This window comes from Sturnira hondurensis, unplaced genomic scaffold (genome assembly GCF_014824575.4).
Source record: "Sturnira hondurensis isolate 20B ecotype Veracruz unplaced genomic scaffold, ASM1482457v3 Scaffold0003801, whole genome shotgun sequence".
NCBI lineage: Eukaryota > Metazoa > Chordata > Mammalia > Chiroptera > Phyllostomidae > Sturnira > Sturnira hondurensis.
This window is the reverse complement of record NW_028076432.1, coordinates 6,529,790-6,546,026: the sequence shown is the minus strand read 5'-3', so window position 1 is coordinate 6,546,026 and position 16,237 is coordinate 6,529,790. Positions and strand designations below refer to the sequence as shown.

General features: G+C 41.5%; 1 pseudogene; it reads right to left on the bottom strand.

Annotated features, from left to right (window-relative positions):
- Positions 1 to 1,612: 1,612 nt before the first annotated feature.
- LOC118984780 (ras-related protein Rab-11A-like) lies at positions 1,613 to 15,970 on the bottom strand (annotated as a pseudogene).
- Between the last annotated feature and the right edge of the window lie 267 nt (positions 15,971 to 16,237).

Here is a 16,237-nt window from a genome sequence, read left to right as displayed (position 1 = left end):
GCCACAAAGCACCCCTAACAACATCCTTTCCAAGATGCTAATACTTTCCACCTTCATCCAAGACTCCCAAAGCCTGTGTGTTCAGTGGGCAAAGTGCAAGATGAAGGGACTGCCCTGGTCTGAGACCGCATGGGCGCCCAACCATGCCGAAGGGTGTGGCTGGGGCTTGCAGCCCAGAAATGGTGTGCTCTCCACAAAACCACATTCCCTTCCCACCAACCTCACAAACACTCTAGCTGGCAGAGGGAGAGTTTTAGAAAATGAGAACGAAGCTTTTCTGTGTTGCGTCTATGGGTTCTGTTAGCATATTTTTAAAGTCAGAAGTCCAGATGCACGACAAATGCAGTTGTACTAATGGCAACAAAGGAACAGGATTTTTTTAACCTTACCCAAGTACATGTTTATGGACTCTAGAGAGAGGGCAAGGGAGGGAGAGAGAAAAGGATGTGAGAGAGAAACTCTGACCTGCCGGCTCTGGCATGCCCCTGACTGGGGGACCAAACCTGCAACTTGGGCTTGTGCCCTGCCTGGGAATAGAACCCTCGACCTCCTGGGTTATGGGATGATGCTCTGATTGACTGAGCCACACCAGCCAGGGCAGAGAAAGGATATTTTTAAAACACTCTGAAAATATCTACAGTATGTGATTGCCATGGTAAAAACACATCATTTGGAATACAGATTTCGCAGATATTTATCTGGCACCCACCAGGGGCCAAGCACTGTTCTGGGCACTGGCAGAAATGTGGTGGGCAACACTGGCATGTCACGTTGTGGGAATGGGCACCCTCCGGAGCGGTGCACTGAGATTGAAGATCTGGTCCATTAAGTTAAAGATATGATCCGAAAAGAACATGACTGGGTAACTATATTGCAGATGTTTAACTCCTACTTGAATCCCCAAAGTCTAAAAGGACCAGTTCAAACCCTGTCTCACCAATCAGTGATAATCTCCAACCTCCAGTGGGAAATCCCTCTTCTCTCTTCTCAGCGGCCCTGCACCTCCTTTGATCATCTGGAAGCATCATGGCCTTCTGTGGTGTGTTACGATTATTCATATATGTCTTTTTAACCAGTCTTTGTGTTTATTAAGATGGTTCTTGTCCAGAAAAAAGTGCCCCCTCTTGAATCAACTTAGATGCTTACAAAACTTAAAACCAAAACTTACTGAAGTCCATAACCCTATTAAGGCATTTTAGAAAGCGACTTCCAGAATAATGAAAAAATTTCAAGCTCTGCACTGAGAGAAGAGGGTATAAATTATACGCTGCTCATTAGAAGTTGCTTTGTGGCAAAATGATAGCTTATTTCTACAGTCTTCTTAGTTTGAATTAATCAAAACCAACAGGGCTGAGCTTCAAGTGATCAAGTTCTGTTATGTCTACCGTAACAGGTTTCCATGATGAAAAGGAAATAATAAATGAGGAATCCAAACATTCAGTTTATTACACTCAGGCTGGTAAAGTCATAATATGAAAAAAAGCTGAAATCAGAAGACTTAAGACATGAAAAATTTGCTAAGTAGGAGGAAGTCATAAAATACAAAAGGGACTATAAGAATTACAAATGTATTTAAATCTCAGACCTTGGGAAATGGCCTACACACAGCCTTCTAGGGGAGAACAGAAATGTCTTCTATGTTTTGAAAGCAGTGCACCTTTGGTTTATTTTTGGTGGCTGGTGGAACATGAATAGGAACCACATGGTTGCTTAGAGACATGTCATTTTCAGTTCCGTCTGACATTTGCTTCTGGGAAACAGTGAGATATATCTCTGTCAGAATTGTCTAAAGAGCAGCTCCTACGTTTGTAGAGACCAGAGCTGATGGCTCAGTGAATGAAAAACCATTCTTTTCTGCAAAACGTCTCGCTTCATCTATGGGGACTGCCCTGAGATGACGCAAATCACTCTTACTGCCCCAAAGCACGGTAACAGTCACTATCAGCATGATCTCCCAGTTCTCTCAGCCACGGTTCTACATTTTCATATCTGAGATGTTTAACAATGTCATAAACCAGTGATTTTCAACCAGTGCGCTGCAAGAATTTTTAAAAACATGTACTACCTGACTACTTAGTCAGGGGCACTGACCTCTTTTCCCTTAGATTGTCAGAAAAATGACAATAGCCAACACAACAATAGTTGTTGGTGTGAATGAATCAAAATTATACCTATTTTTTTTGGTCAGGCCAAAAAATTTTTTGGTGTGCCACAGAGTTTTAGTAATTAGTTTATATATGCTGTGAGATGAGAAAGGTTGAAAATCACTGTCATAAACCAAAAAGGCACCTATAGCTCCATGATAGTATGCTGATGTCATAGCTGAGTCGCTCTTGCTCTGCTGTGTCCACATCTGTACCTTTATTCTTTTCTCATCAACTTGGATGCTTTTTTTTAAATTTAAGATTTCAGTGATTTATTTTTAGAGAGAGGGGAAGGGAGAGAGAAAGAGAGGGAGAAAAACACTGATGTGTGATTGCCTCTTGCCCTCCCCCAACCATGGACCTTGCCCACAACCCAGGCATGTGAACTGACTGGGAATCAAACCAGCAAACTCTTGGCTCACAGGCCTGCACTCAATCCTCTGAGCCACACCAGTCAGGGCACAACCTGGATGCTTCTTTTGCAAATTTTACTCAAATGATACTCTTGGTTTTGAGATTAAACTTGTTCTGAGTAAATCAAGTCGGGAGATTACTCTTTCCCTGTAAGGACAACTTTGAAGAGGCAGTGAACTAATGGGCACAGGTGCTCAGTGCTCATTGGGCAGCCCAGGAGTGAGGGGCGGGAGCAGCAATGGTATAGGTGGAATGGGGAGACGGGTATCACTGCAGGCTAATGGGAACTTCAGTTGCCAAAATGGGAGTGAACCCCTCCTATTTATGAATATGTCTTATCAGCCTTTGTAGACTCAAAGCACGCTGCTTTTGCTTACCTCTTCAGATCCCTGTCTGGACACTGCCCTGGTTTTTCTCCCTTTTCCTCCCCCATTCACTAAGCATCCGAAGTTCCTTCCACACAGAACTCGTTGCTCATCCCTTATATTTGTCAGACTCTTTCCATCCCATACCTTTGTGTACACAATTTCTTCTGGTGGAACATGCTTTCCTTCTTCCTTTGGAGAACTATGGCTCTTTTTGGAAGACTTTGTTCAGAAGTTACTTCTTCAGTTAAGCCCTCCTTTCCTCTCCAGGTCATGCCCTCTGGGTCTTGGGCTTTGGAAAACTCCAGCTATCTTTTAGCTCCTTTATCCTCCTGGATATTTTTTCACTGTTTTGTGTGTGTGTGCCTGTGTGTGTCTATAAGCTCTAGTACAAAGTCCTCACTTTATCTATCTACATCTTTTGGGTCTTGAACCTTTGCCCAGAAGGGGCCCTCGGTGAATATCTTCCTTCTGAATTACCACAGAGATAGCCACAGGACTCAGAGGCCCTCCTGTCACACACACACACACACACACACACACACACACACCTCATTTGTCCTTGCTATAAATTTCCCCCAGTGCTCAGTCCTTGGTTGAAGGCACTGAGATTTCTCCTAGAACATAAATGTTATGCACTGGATGGAGAACCTAAAGACCTATATTCTAGTTCCAGCTCATCCTGTAATGAGTTCTTTGATCTTGGCCAAATCCTACCATTTCTCTAGGTCTGGGTATCTCCACTGATAAGGTGAAAGTTGGAATTCAATCCAGATGATATACATATTTATTTCCTCCAATGATTTACTTCAGTCAAATGGTAGTGGTTCCCCAGGGAGCTTTGGACACTTAGCCAGAGGTACATAGTGACTGTTTCTGACCATTTAGCATAGAAGTGGGAAGTGGGGCACACTTGCCTATTACTTGTTGACAAGTTTTCAAGTTCCTCTTAGCTCGAACACTCCACATTTGCTGACTCATGCAAGATAATATGCGAAGTCACATCAGTTTTGCTCAGGAGGCACCTATGTCAAGTGCCTGCTTCATACTGTGTACTGAGCGGTACAAAATAGAAAGGAGAATAAATAATGCATGGTTGTTGCCCGTCACAATCTTTGGGTGATTCATCGAGGTGGGTGATAAGTATTAGCTGCATTGAGCAGATAACAGAAACTGAGACTCCACCAATGAGCGGAGGAACTGGGTCTCAGACTAGTTTGATTTGAAGTGCTTTATACTTTTCCACTCTGCCTCACCAGTCTTCATTTAAAAGAGTGTTTCCTATGCTCGCTACATTACCATAGGCCCAGGATAAACAGTGGATAGTGTTAAAAACCTGGAGGAATGAGTACAAAAGGGAACAGAAGAGTCCAAAAAACAAACTTCATCTGTTATGCGAGGCTTGGTCTTGGCTTCAGCACAGAAAGCCTTCATCAAGCTACATTTACAGGCAAACACATTTCTTCACATCACATGTGCCTCAACTCTAAGATTCTGTCCCTTAACATGAATGAGGCTGGGGAGAGATAACAGCCCATCTGGGAGGAAAGAGTGCAGGATAATGATTTACATCAAATCCTTCTGATACACATGAGGCAATATCCTTGCGCCATGAAAGTGTCTTACCAAACACCCCACGAGGGCATTTGTCCTATGCACTTGGGAGGTTTGGAGGAGAACTTTATATCCACGTGGTTTGAAAAGGCCATGATTTTCTAAGTAGTGAGATTTTCTAAGTAAGAGCAGATGGCTCTTCTGGGCCATGTGGATGCATCTTGATGGAAGTCGGGCGTGATCGTAAATCCAGAGTGTGGTCTCTGGACTCCACATGTTCAGATATCCTTAATGGTGAGCAGGCTCTGAGGAAAGTGTTTATGTTCCTAGACTCACAGAAGGCCAGCAGACATGACGAAAGGGCGTTATTGACTCATAATAAATTTTCATACTACATGCAATGCACACACTAACAGCATATGCTGCAGTAACATTAGCTAGCAAGGTCATCCCTTCCTAATACTGACAGACCTGGGAAAGCAACCAACCATCAGAAGGTCACTAAGGGAGGACCCGAAGTTGGAGAAGAAAAGATTTAATAAACTAACTGTGATATTTATTTTTGGCTACCATAACTTTAATATAAAATATAGAATGCCAACATGGTAGAAGAACCCCTCCTATTTACGCATACGTCTTATCAGCCTTTGTAGACTCCTTCAAAGCAGACTGCTTTTGCTTATCTCTTCATTTGCTTATATGAATATCAAGTATAGACTGTTGGAGCTGGAAGAGACCAAGTTCACCTTAACCTACTCTCTCATGGCACGAAAGAGGAAACTGAGAACTGGAAAGAAGAACTGACTTGTCCAAGTTCACATCGTTTTCCCTTGTTCATCCTACAAACATGTATAAAGTGCCAATCAAGAACTAAGCCTCATTTTCGTGGAGTCTTTCATAAGCTCAAAGGTCTAGCTCAGAAGATAGATATGAGTAGAACCAATTCTCATACAGTATAATCAATGCTGGAAGATGGGTTGGCAATGACTTTTCTATTAAGGGCTGCACAGTAAATATTTTAGGCTCTGCAGGCCATATAGTCCCTGTTGCAACTCCTAAACTCTTTGTTGTAGCCCCAAATCTACCATAAACAAGGATTAAATAATAAAAGTGGCATGTTCCAGTAAAATTTTATTTACTGACATTGAAATTTAAACGTAATGTTATATTTACATGACATGAAATATTATTCTTCTTTTGACTTTTTCCCCAGCCATTTAACAAGGTAAAATTATTACTCACTCACGAGTCTACAAAACCAGGAGGCAGGCTGCATTCAGTCTGCAGGCAGTAGTTTGCTGACCCTTTTCTTAGTTGAACATAGGTTCCAAATGACTTTTCACCTTCCAGGAAAGTATGATGTAGTTGTTGATCAGATACAAGGGGAAAAAAGAGTCTATGCTTGTCGGTGTCACTCTGAAAAGTCAGGGCTGCAGAGGTGAGTTCTAGTCCAAGACCAGTCAAAGATAAGAGGCCTGAAAGCCACTACATCATCCCCACGCCACCTCTATTTCCAACACTAAATGCTTCTGTTGTCTTAAGCCAACTTTTATTTATTTACTTTTCACATTACAGAGATTCACAGTTTTGTGCTGTATAAAATGTAGGTTCCCCTGCAGAATAGCTGGCCCTTTCTAGAGTTACCACATAGCCACGTTTAGAGAAAATCAAATGTCTTCATGGGACTCAGTCCCTCTAGGGTTCAAGTAATTTTTGGAGAGCATTAGGGTGCCCTGTGTGTGGCTGTGGGGAGACTGGCAAGCTTCCCCTAGTAGATGTGAGCGTACAGGCAGTGTCTTACTAATCTTTGTATGCCTAGCCCTTCAGAGGAAAGTTGATCACTTCAATGTCCCTAGGCTTTGTCATGCACAATTTCCCTGATGAAAAGACATGTGCTCTTTCACCTTCCAGGAGAATTCTCTGGGTCCCAGTTGCCTCACCTGTAAAATAGACATCATAATATCATCTACATCACAGGTTTCTGTGAGACTGGGTGTGTGACAGAACTCTGCAAACTGTCAAATATATATAAATGATCTTACAGCCTTCCACCATTTGCTTCCCTCCCTACACTCAACAAAGCCACTTCATCTTTCTGGGTAAAGAAAGCCAGATCCTTTCCTTATCTCAAAAGCCAGAAGGGTGAATTCAATCCTTCTAAATTCCCTTCCAATTCTCTCACTGTGGCCCTGAGTCTTGTTAAGAAAGGAGTTTTTCACTATATGGAGAACAGTTTTACATTATGATTGAAGGTGAAGGGCAGGAACAAAGAGGTCAGATATGAAAATACAGCAACAAAAAGAGAAGGAAAACTTGGCCCTAGATGAATAGTAACACCAGATGCCCTCCTCCTTCGGTGTCTGGGATAAAATGTCTGTGTCCTTACAAAGCGAAAAAGCTGTATTCTTTGGCAGAGTCTAGACTTGCTTTACCTGATGATTTAGAGAATCTCATCAACCCTTCTTTTCCCTCCTTACCAGAATCAATCAATGAGCGGATGTGTTGATAAGATTATCTATCTAGCAGTTTTAACAGGGGGCTCTCTGCTCAGACACTTCAATGTGTGTGGCAAACACATTGCCATGTCATGCTTTTTATTTTTTCTACCTCTGCTGGGAGTGATGGCTTCTGCAAAGCTGACCAAGTCATGTCCCACACACATTTTTCCCTTCCCTTTCTCATATTCCACTTTCATAAAGAAGGAGTGTGTAAGTCCATCGATAAGTAGGTTAAATGCTATCTTACCCTCTAAGGAAAGTGACCTTGTTTTGAAGGAGCCAGTGTGGGATAGGAGTGGGCACAGGGCTGGCCCTGCAAGTGGGAGCAGGTGAGGCAAGCAGGCAGATTAGAGAAACCTGTTTCTCTCCTTCCTCCACACTCCTGGCTTGAGATATTTAAGGAGGTGGGTCCAAACCTGTGGACCAATCCAAAGGTTGTTTTCCACAAAGGAGATGGACCTTGGTAGGGCCATCTGGTGAACTATACATCTCTGGGGTCTAAGAGATGGGTCTAGGCCTCTAAAAACAGGCAGATAGGAAACCCTATCAATTCTCTTGTGGTCTATGTATTGTTGGCCCACAGAGATAAACTGACTTGCAAAAGAATGTACTGTATAGTAGGTCACAGTTTCTCACAACCATAGGGGCCTAAAAAACACTTTTCAAGAATCTAGATATTCAGTACATACTATCAAAAACTAGAAATGTCTCAACTAAATAGCTTGTATTAGACTTAATTATTTCTGAAATGGAAAACTTATGGTCCTTTGGATATACTCCAAGCTTTCCCATCCCTGTGCATTTATTCAAACTATTCCCTGTACTTTACAGACACTTCCCTATCAAGTATTCTTCCCACCACTGAGTACCACCGGTCCAAATCCTGCCATGGTTGCATTCCAAGTTCTGACTTCTTTATGAAGAGTACACTCATTTACTCAGCTCTCATTACAGTTACATTTTTATGAGTTTATGATTTGCCTCCCCAATGAGAGAGTACGTTCCTCAAGGCTTCAAACTTATCTTTATGTCTCCTCATTTTCAAAATGATGCCTGGTTCAGGTCCTTCAACAGAGTAGGCATTAAAAAAAAATCTGTTGATTATTTGTTCAACCAGAACACAATATCCACGATCCTCTTCTATAAATGGAATGTTTGCACTATTTGAAGTCTGAACCACAAAAAAATTGTTAAAGATTTCAATTTAAAACCAACAATAGACTTTTAGAAAATTTCCTGAGTTCAGCACATTCCAACTGAGTTTTGTACCTTCTGCATATTTATCCAAGCAGTTGAATAATTTGAATTCAAGTTTTGAACAATAAGCCTAAGGCATGGCAAGGTCTTAAGTCACCAAGAAAGATTCAAGTATATTCAGACTGTGTGGTTTCCAAAGGAGAAGCATGGGTGAATGTTTTGAAAAGGATTTCAACAAGAGGGACTGAACTAAAATGTTTGCCTGAATAAATATTACTTATACAGCAAATGAAGCCATTACATGCCTTATCCCCATCCTGGTTCATGAACTCATTGCTGTAACTCTTTATCTCCCCCAAATAATTAAGAGGAAGAGGGAGGTAAAATATAAGATGGAATGTGCAATGGACTGAATGTTTGCATCTTCCCAAAACTCGTATGTTGAAATTCTTTTTTTAAATTAATTAATATATTTATTTATCTTTAGAGGGGAAAGGAAGGAGAGAAGGAGAGAAATATCAATGTATGGTTGCCTCTCATGAGCCTCCTGCTGGGAACTGGCCTGCAACCCAGGCATGTGCCCTGACTGGGAATTGAACCGAGATCCTATGGTCCACAGGCCTGAGCTCAATCCATTGAGCCACACCAGCCAGGGCCCGTATGTTGAAATTCTAATCCCCAGTTTGATGGTATTAGGAGGTAGGGGCACTGGGAGATAGGTAATTAGGTAATGAGAGCAGAACCTTCACGAATGGGATTAATGTCCATAAAAGCAGATATCATAAAAGATATCATAAAAGCAGATAGCATATTAGTGTCCATAAAAGCCAGCCACTCTTCCTGTCAGTGGCACAATAACTAGAAAGGACAAATAGAGAAGTAGTTAACAATACTTAGAGGCACAGGAGCACATGGTCTCTCTGAGGGAAAAGGCTGGAGAAGGAAGTCTGTACAATGAAAAATAGAAGATATTAGACTTGGGTTATAAATAATATGACACAAAATAAAATCTCAAGCCTGTGAGTTTAAGACCTTATTGGGGGATATTGGCATGCAAAAGAATGGAATTGGACCCTTATTACACCACATAAATCAATTCAAAATGGATTGACTTAAATGTAAGACCTGAAACCATAAAATTCCTAGAAGAAAAAAAAAAAAGGAACAGAATAGACTTTCCAAAGAAGATATACGCAAATGACCAACAGATAATGAAAAGGTACTCAGCATCACTAATGACCAGGGAAATGCAAACCAAAACCATAATGGGATATCACTTCATGCTTGCTAGGGTGGCTGTTATCACAAAAGTTAAAGATGATTAATGTGGGTGAGGCTGTGAAGACAAAAGGGACCCTGGTGTGCTGTTGGTAAGAATGTAAATTAGGACATAAATTAGTCATTTTGGAAATCTAAACGAAGCTTCCTTCAAAAACTAAGACTGGCATATGAGCCAAGAGTCCTACTTCCGGGAACATCCAGAAGGTAGGAGTACTTCCAAAGGAAGGGAAATCCGGATCTCAGAAAGGTGTCCGTTCCCGTCTTCACTGCAGTGTTATTCAGAGCAGCCAGGGTAGAGGAGTAACTGTAGTGTCCACTGGTGGATGAAGAGATAAAGAAGTGGTGATACACACACTCAGTGGAATAGTATTCAGCCTTAAAAAGGGAAATCCTTCTAGAAAGGGGCAACTACTTTCTGGGAAAAATTATTTAGGTATAAGATGATCATCTTATTATTTTTCAAAAAGGTGCATTTTAATAATCTTATCATTTATGTGCAGCTTGTGACCAGAATTTGAAAGTTGTTAGTGTCAAAGCAAAGATATTTTAGCCGGGCTGGTATGGCTCAGTGGTTTGAGTGCCAGCCTACAGGCCAAGAGGCTGCGGGTCTGATTCCCTGTCACACGCCTGAGTTTCGAGCCAGATCCCCAGTTGGGGGCATATGAGAAGCAACCAGCCCATTTTCTCTCACACGTAGATGTCTCTCCTCTTTCTCCCCCTCTTCCCTTCTCTCTAAAACAAATAAATAAACAAACAAACAAATAAATAAAATCAATTAAAATGTTTTAGATTATATCACTACAGGATGTATCATTTCAAGTTTATTTTGCCCAGCTAATGAGTAGCAACAGATGTCAATCAGTATAATAATGGTATCTTCATACCCACTATATTAACTAAAATCTAACACAAGTTAAAAACCATATCATACTTACCCAATTTATTAATTTCAAATTAGGTACTTATGAAAATAACTTATAATTGCATTGGGAACCTGAAAAAGTAAGGAAAAAGAAGAGGTGAAGAGCTAACTAGCTCTCTTTTTGCCATCTGCACGCCAGGAAGCAGGCTCACCAGACCCCAGATCAAGGTGGCTTGATTTTGAATCTCTTAGCCTGTCGAGCTGAGAATAAATTTCTGTTGTTTCAGCCCCTCCGTCCATGGTGTTCTGTTATAGCCTCCAAAAAGGACCAAGACAAAATATTGGTACCTGGTGTGGCCATGATGCTTTGTAGATACGATCTCAGTCTGGACAGCAGCCCTATGAGAAAGATATATACACGTGTCTTACAGATGATGAAACTGGCTGAGAAGGGGTAGTAACTGCTCCAAGGTCACAATGTTCATACTGTTTCACTGCACAATGCTGCCTTCTTACAGTGTTTTCACAGCAATCCAAATAGATGAGAAAAATGGGCTGAGGTATGAAAAAATTGTACTGGAAATGCATTGTGTGTAATGAAACAAAGCAAAACACTGGACCAGGTGATAGGAGATGTGGTTCCCATTGTGTCGTGACCCACCTAAGTGTCTGACCTTAGTCAAGTCACTCCATCTGAGAACCGTAAATTCAGACTGTAAGTACCGAGAAATGCAAATTGAAGATCACTTACCCCTACCCAATCTCCTCCCCTCGCAGAAGAGAAATTAGAAGCCCAGATGAAGCCACCTCCCTGTCTATAGCCACACAAGAGGAGAATTCAGGTTTATCAAGTCCATCGAAGGCTCCTTACTCTGGGTTATGTCTTTCCTCCCTGGGCCCTTGTGTCCTCATTTATAAAGAAAACCTCCAAGACTTTAGTGTATTGTCTTTGTCACTTTGGGCTGTTACAAGAGAATATCATAAACTGGGTGGCTTAAACAACGAACATTTATTTCTCACAGTTCTGGAAGCAGGAAGTCCAAGATCAAAGTCCTTGCAGATAGGGGTGTGTGGTGAGAGAACTCTCCCCAGTCACAGATAGCTGTTTTCTTCTTGTATCCACACATGGCAGAGAGAGAGAGAGACAGAGAAAGAGAGAGAGAGAGAGAGAGAGAAATTATCTCTCTTGTGTTTCTTCTTATAAGAGCACTCATTTCAAAAGGTGGGACAACTGTCACTGAACAACAATAAATTTTTTAAAAGGCACTCATTTCAATCTTAAGGTCTCCACCCTCAGGACCAAAGTACCTCCCAAAAGCCCCACTTCCTAATGGTATCACATTAAGAATTAGGATTTCAATATAGGAATTTTACAGAAACACAAACATTTAGTCCATAACATGTGTGCTCCATTATATTATGGTATGCAAACGTAGAGGATTTTATTATGATTTTTTGTTGTATAACTGTAAAAAGTGAGAGGTCTCAGAGATACTAGAGAGAAAAAGCATACAGCTTCTGAGCCTGTGTGTATACGAGAGGGAAAGAAAAGGAAGAGAGAGAGAGGAAAAATGGAAATGTGCCCTAGAGTGAAACCTGTTCTTAGAGTTGTCTCTGATTCTAGTAATATACCTGGGCTTTTGTTCTTTATAACCAAAGCAAAAGCAAAACAAAAAAAAAACCCTAACTATAAAATAAAGAAAAAACATCTTTAGCTAAATGGACTCTTTCCAGAGCATGATATTAGTATATATGTGTAGAAACATCCAAATGCTAGTACCCTGAGAAAAGTTACATAATCACACCCCCACACCTCCACACACACAAAGAGCATTCACACCCTGGGTCTCTCCTCAGACTTTCAATCTTGCTCCTCCACCAAAATAACTATTATTAATGTTAAAAGGCTAAAAACTGCCAGTGTATGAGCTTTGGCTCAATGAGACGATGGTGGAACATGTAAAAGGCTTTACATTATTCATATAAAAAGGCTAAAACTGCTTTTTTTTATGTGGCATTTGGCTCAGCGAGGCGATGGAGGAACAGCCCTCATTTCCCTCTCACTGCATTTGGCATACGTGTGCTTCCTGCAGGTCTGTTTCTTGGCCTGGACCATCAGGTCAGCATTTTAACAACTGCTGGGCTTTTACTGAAATGCCTCTCTGCTTGGAGGGAGGAGACTTGCCTGTGTCACCTTAGAGGTTAATATATTATGCCTCAACGGAGCGTAGCTAGAAGGGTAGAAACAGGGTATAAACGTTCCAAAACGTTTTCCTCAGAACTCTAACCCTGGGAGATGTTGCGTGTGGAAAGGATCAAGGTCAAATAAACTGCGGAAGCTCCGCCTTCTGCATTGCCTCTTCCAGTCCATTAACGCTCATGAACATGGTAAAATTCTTCTCTGTTGGCTCCTCCTCTGTACCAGATTTCTAAATTTGAAGTGCCCCAGGGCTTGGCCTCAGCTTCTCTCTGCGCTCTCCCTAGTGATCTCATCCAGCTCTCTGACTTTAAATGCCATCTGTAGTCCAGTGATTTCCCAATTTATATCTCAAACCCTTCTCCCAAGCTCCAGACTCATGCATGTATAAGATCTGTCTATATGGTAGTACCTCTTATAGGTGTAATGTGTACCCTGAATTTAACGTGAATAAAACAATCCCTTGATTTCCCTCACTTTTTTTCCTTCCCTACTTTATCCCAGCTCAGTTGACATCACTGCTGTGTAATTAATTGCTCAGTCCCACAAGCTAGAAGCCATTACTGTCTTCTCTCTGGTCCCTGTTTTCCACAGTAACCCATCAGGAAGTCCTTTTGTTTCTACTCCTCCAAACCATGTGGATACCATCTACATCTCTATCACACTGACAACCCCATCATTATCTCTCAGATGAACTACTGCAAGAGCCTCCTAACTGGTTTCCACTTGTAATCTTGGCCTCTAAATTCCATTCTCTACCCAATAGCCAAGGAGATTTTTTTCAAATTGTAAATTAGATTGTGCCAAGGCTTAAAACCCTTCAAATTGCTTTCCATTGCACCAACAATCAAATCTTACTTCTTACCAAGGCCTCTAAGGTCATACCTCGTCATATGCAATTTCCCCCTCAATTTTTCAGCTATTTTCTCTTCCTCCAATATGCCAAGCTTTTTCTTGCCAAGTCTGTGGATTCATTGTTCTCTCTGCTTCTTGGTTTTTCCCACCTCCAGTTTCCCTCATAATATCACCTCTTAAGGTCTTCATAGTTCTTACCATTATTTGAAATCTTACTCATTTGCTTGCTTATTCAAGTGTGTGTGTGTGTGTGTGTGTGTGTGTGTGTGTGAACCACAACCAGAAAGTAAATTTTATTAAGGCAGGCAGGGCAGGAAATTTATCTGTCTTGTTCACTCATCACCAGGGTTTTCTCAGTACCTAGAGCAGTTCCTGGCACATAATTGGTGCTCAATAAATGTTAGCATTATGAAAAGATTTAAGAAGTTATGCAGTGGAGAAAACTGTGAAACTTAGTTGAACCCAATATTCTTCAAATTTATTTCACCACAGAACCAACCTGCCTTTGTAAAGAATATTCATTATCCCAGAGATCTTCTCCTCTAATATACTTTGCTTTATGCTAGTTTAACATTAGGGTTGAGAAGAGTTCATTTTTAAAACCCTGTGGACCTTCAATACCAAAACTTCAAAATCTCTTGTAAGCAGGTATTTTGGCAGGTATTTGGGAGTCAAAGATATTTTTATTGGGAGAATGATAGTTTTAAAAGTAATTTAATTGGTATTTTTTTCTTTGAGGTATGGACTCCAAAAAAAAAAATCAAGGTAGCAGCTCAGTAGCCCAGGGTTCAGGGACACATGAGGCACTGGGGGCGGGAGAGACACAAGAGATCCCTGTATCCAACAGGATGCAGCGAAATGAAGGGATGTGGTTGAGTAAGGGTAAATGCGACCGAGGCCCAAGGAACCTCTCCTACTTCCAATGGAATTTTTAGAAACGGAAACCTGCAGTTGGAAAGTTGGCTATTTTTATACCATGCATGTTTTCTGTAATTATTTCTTTTCTGTTTTCCCTCATGTTTAGTAAAGCTGTCTTAAAAATACCAGCCTGTCTCTGTTATGCCAAGGGAAAACACTTGTGTCCACGATGAAATTTTTAAAGGGGAATCACACAGCCTTGGGTGAGGCATGAACAGGTGATGTGGTGAGTGTGAGAGTCTGGGAAACAGAAACCCAAAGTAAAGATGAAAGTCAAGCCACAGAGTCAGGGGATGTTGTTCATCCCCTTTCAGCCTGGAGGCGCTTATTCAAAAGTCTGGTTTGGTTCAATGATGATCTGTTTAAATTTTGGACAGTTTTGTGATGAGTCCTAACTAGACAAAGCTGATTCTGTACAGAGCCTCACATATACAATATTAAGCTATAAAAGACAGTTGATAAGGGAATTGTTTAGTTCAGCAAGTTTCAACCAGTGTGCTACAAGAATTTTTAAAATATACAATAACTGACTATTTAGTCAGGGGCAGTGACCTCATTTCCCTTAGTCTGTCAGCTAAAAAATGACAACAGCCAACACAACAATAGCCATCCACTGGGAATGCTTCAAAGTATGCCAATTTTTTTGTCAGATTGGCAAAAAACATATCTTACGGTGTGCTGCAGAATTTTAACAACTAGTTTATGCGTGCCATGAAGTGAAAAAGGTTGAAAATCGCTGGTCTAGATGCATGAAAAGCCCCAGGTGAAATGAGATGAGGAGCACTTGAGAAAGTCCTCAATGATTTGAAATGTGTACAAAGAACACGTGAGAAGTTCTGTGCACACAGCACAGAGCTCTGGTTCGGGCCTCGCAGTCTCTCAGTTCACGACTACACACAGATTGGCAGCTGAATTTTGTATTTGGGGACAGCCCCTTGCTTTGTTCTTAGACCAGTGGGGGAGCATTTTCAGTCATAAAAATGACTGAAAACTGGGTGAATAACCCAGATGTAAAGGCTTTAGATGAGGGGAATTGGGTATTTAGTAAGATAAAGCGCTGGCTCTGTGGCAGATAGGTTGCAATCCTGAGGGTGGACTTACATTGTTTGTGGTTTTTCTTTTTTAGGTAGGATCTGGTGTGTGTGTGTGTGGGGGGTGTATCCATCAGGGTTCTCCAGAGAAACAGAACCAACGGTGTGTGTGTTTGGGTGCATGTGTGCGGCCGTTCTGCAGTCAAAGCTCCAGTCCGAGTCTAAAAGCTGGGAGCTGCTATAGAACTAGGGAGAGCTGCTGTTCTGGCTTTAGGCCTGTCAGGCAGCAGTACTCTCTCCTACTCAGGGGAGGGTTAGCCTTGTGTTCTGCTCAGGTCTTCAAATGATTGGGTGAGGCCCACCCACATCATGGACCACAATCTGCTTTTCAAAGTCTACTGATTTAAATATTAACCTCATGCCAAACACCTTCATGGAAACACTCAGAATAATGTCTGACCCAAATCTGGGCACCCTGTAGCCTAGTCCAGCTGACACATAAACTGTACCATCACAGGGAGGTAAGATGTGCATAACTGGATTTCTACCCAGGACGGTGATTGGCCCCAAAAATTCGGCGGCAGCTTGGACAGAAGAAGGCAGAGAATCAGAGCCTGTACCAGGCTTAGCCAGTGGATTCCATGACAATGACATTCGAGATTCAGTTTGTTTCTCTTTTCTATTCTGTATTGTCCATGTGTTATCTTTAAGCCTTAGTGTTATAGGTTGAATAATGTCTCCCTAAAAATATATGTTGAGTCTTAACATCTAATATCTTAGAATGTCATTTTATTTGAAGATAGGGCCTTTACAGAGCAATCAAGTAAAAATGAGACCATTAGGGTGGGCCCTAATCCAATATGATTGGTGTCCTTGTTAGAGGGGCAATTAGTACCCAGAGATATGCATAAAGGGAAGACA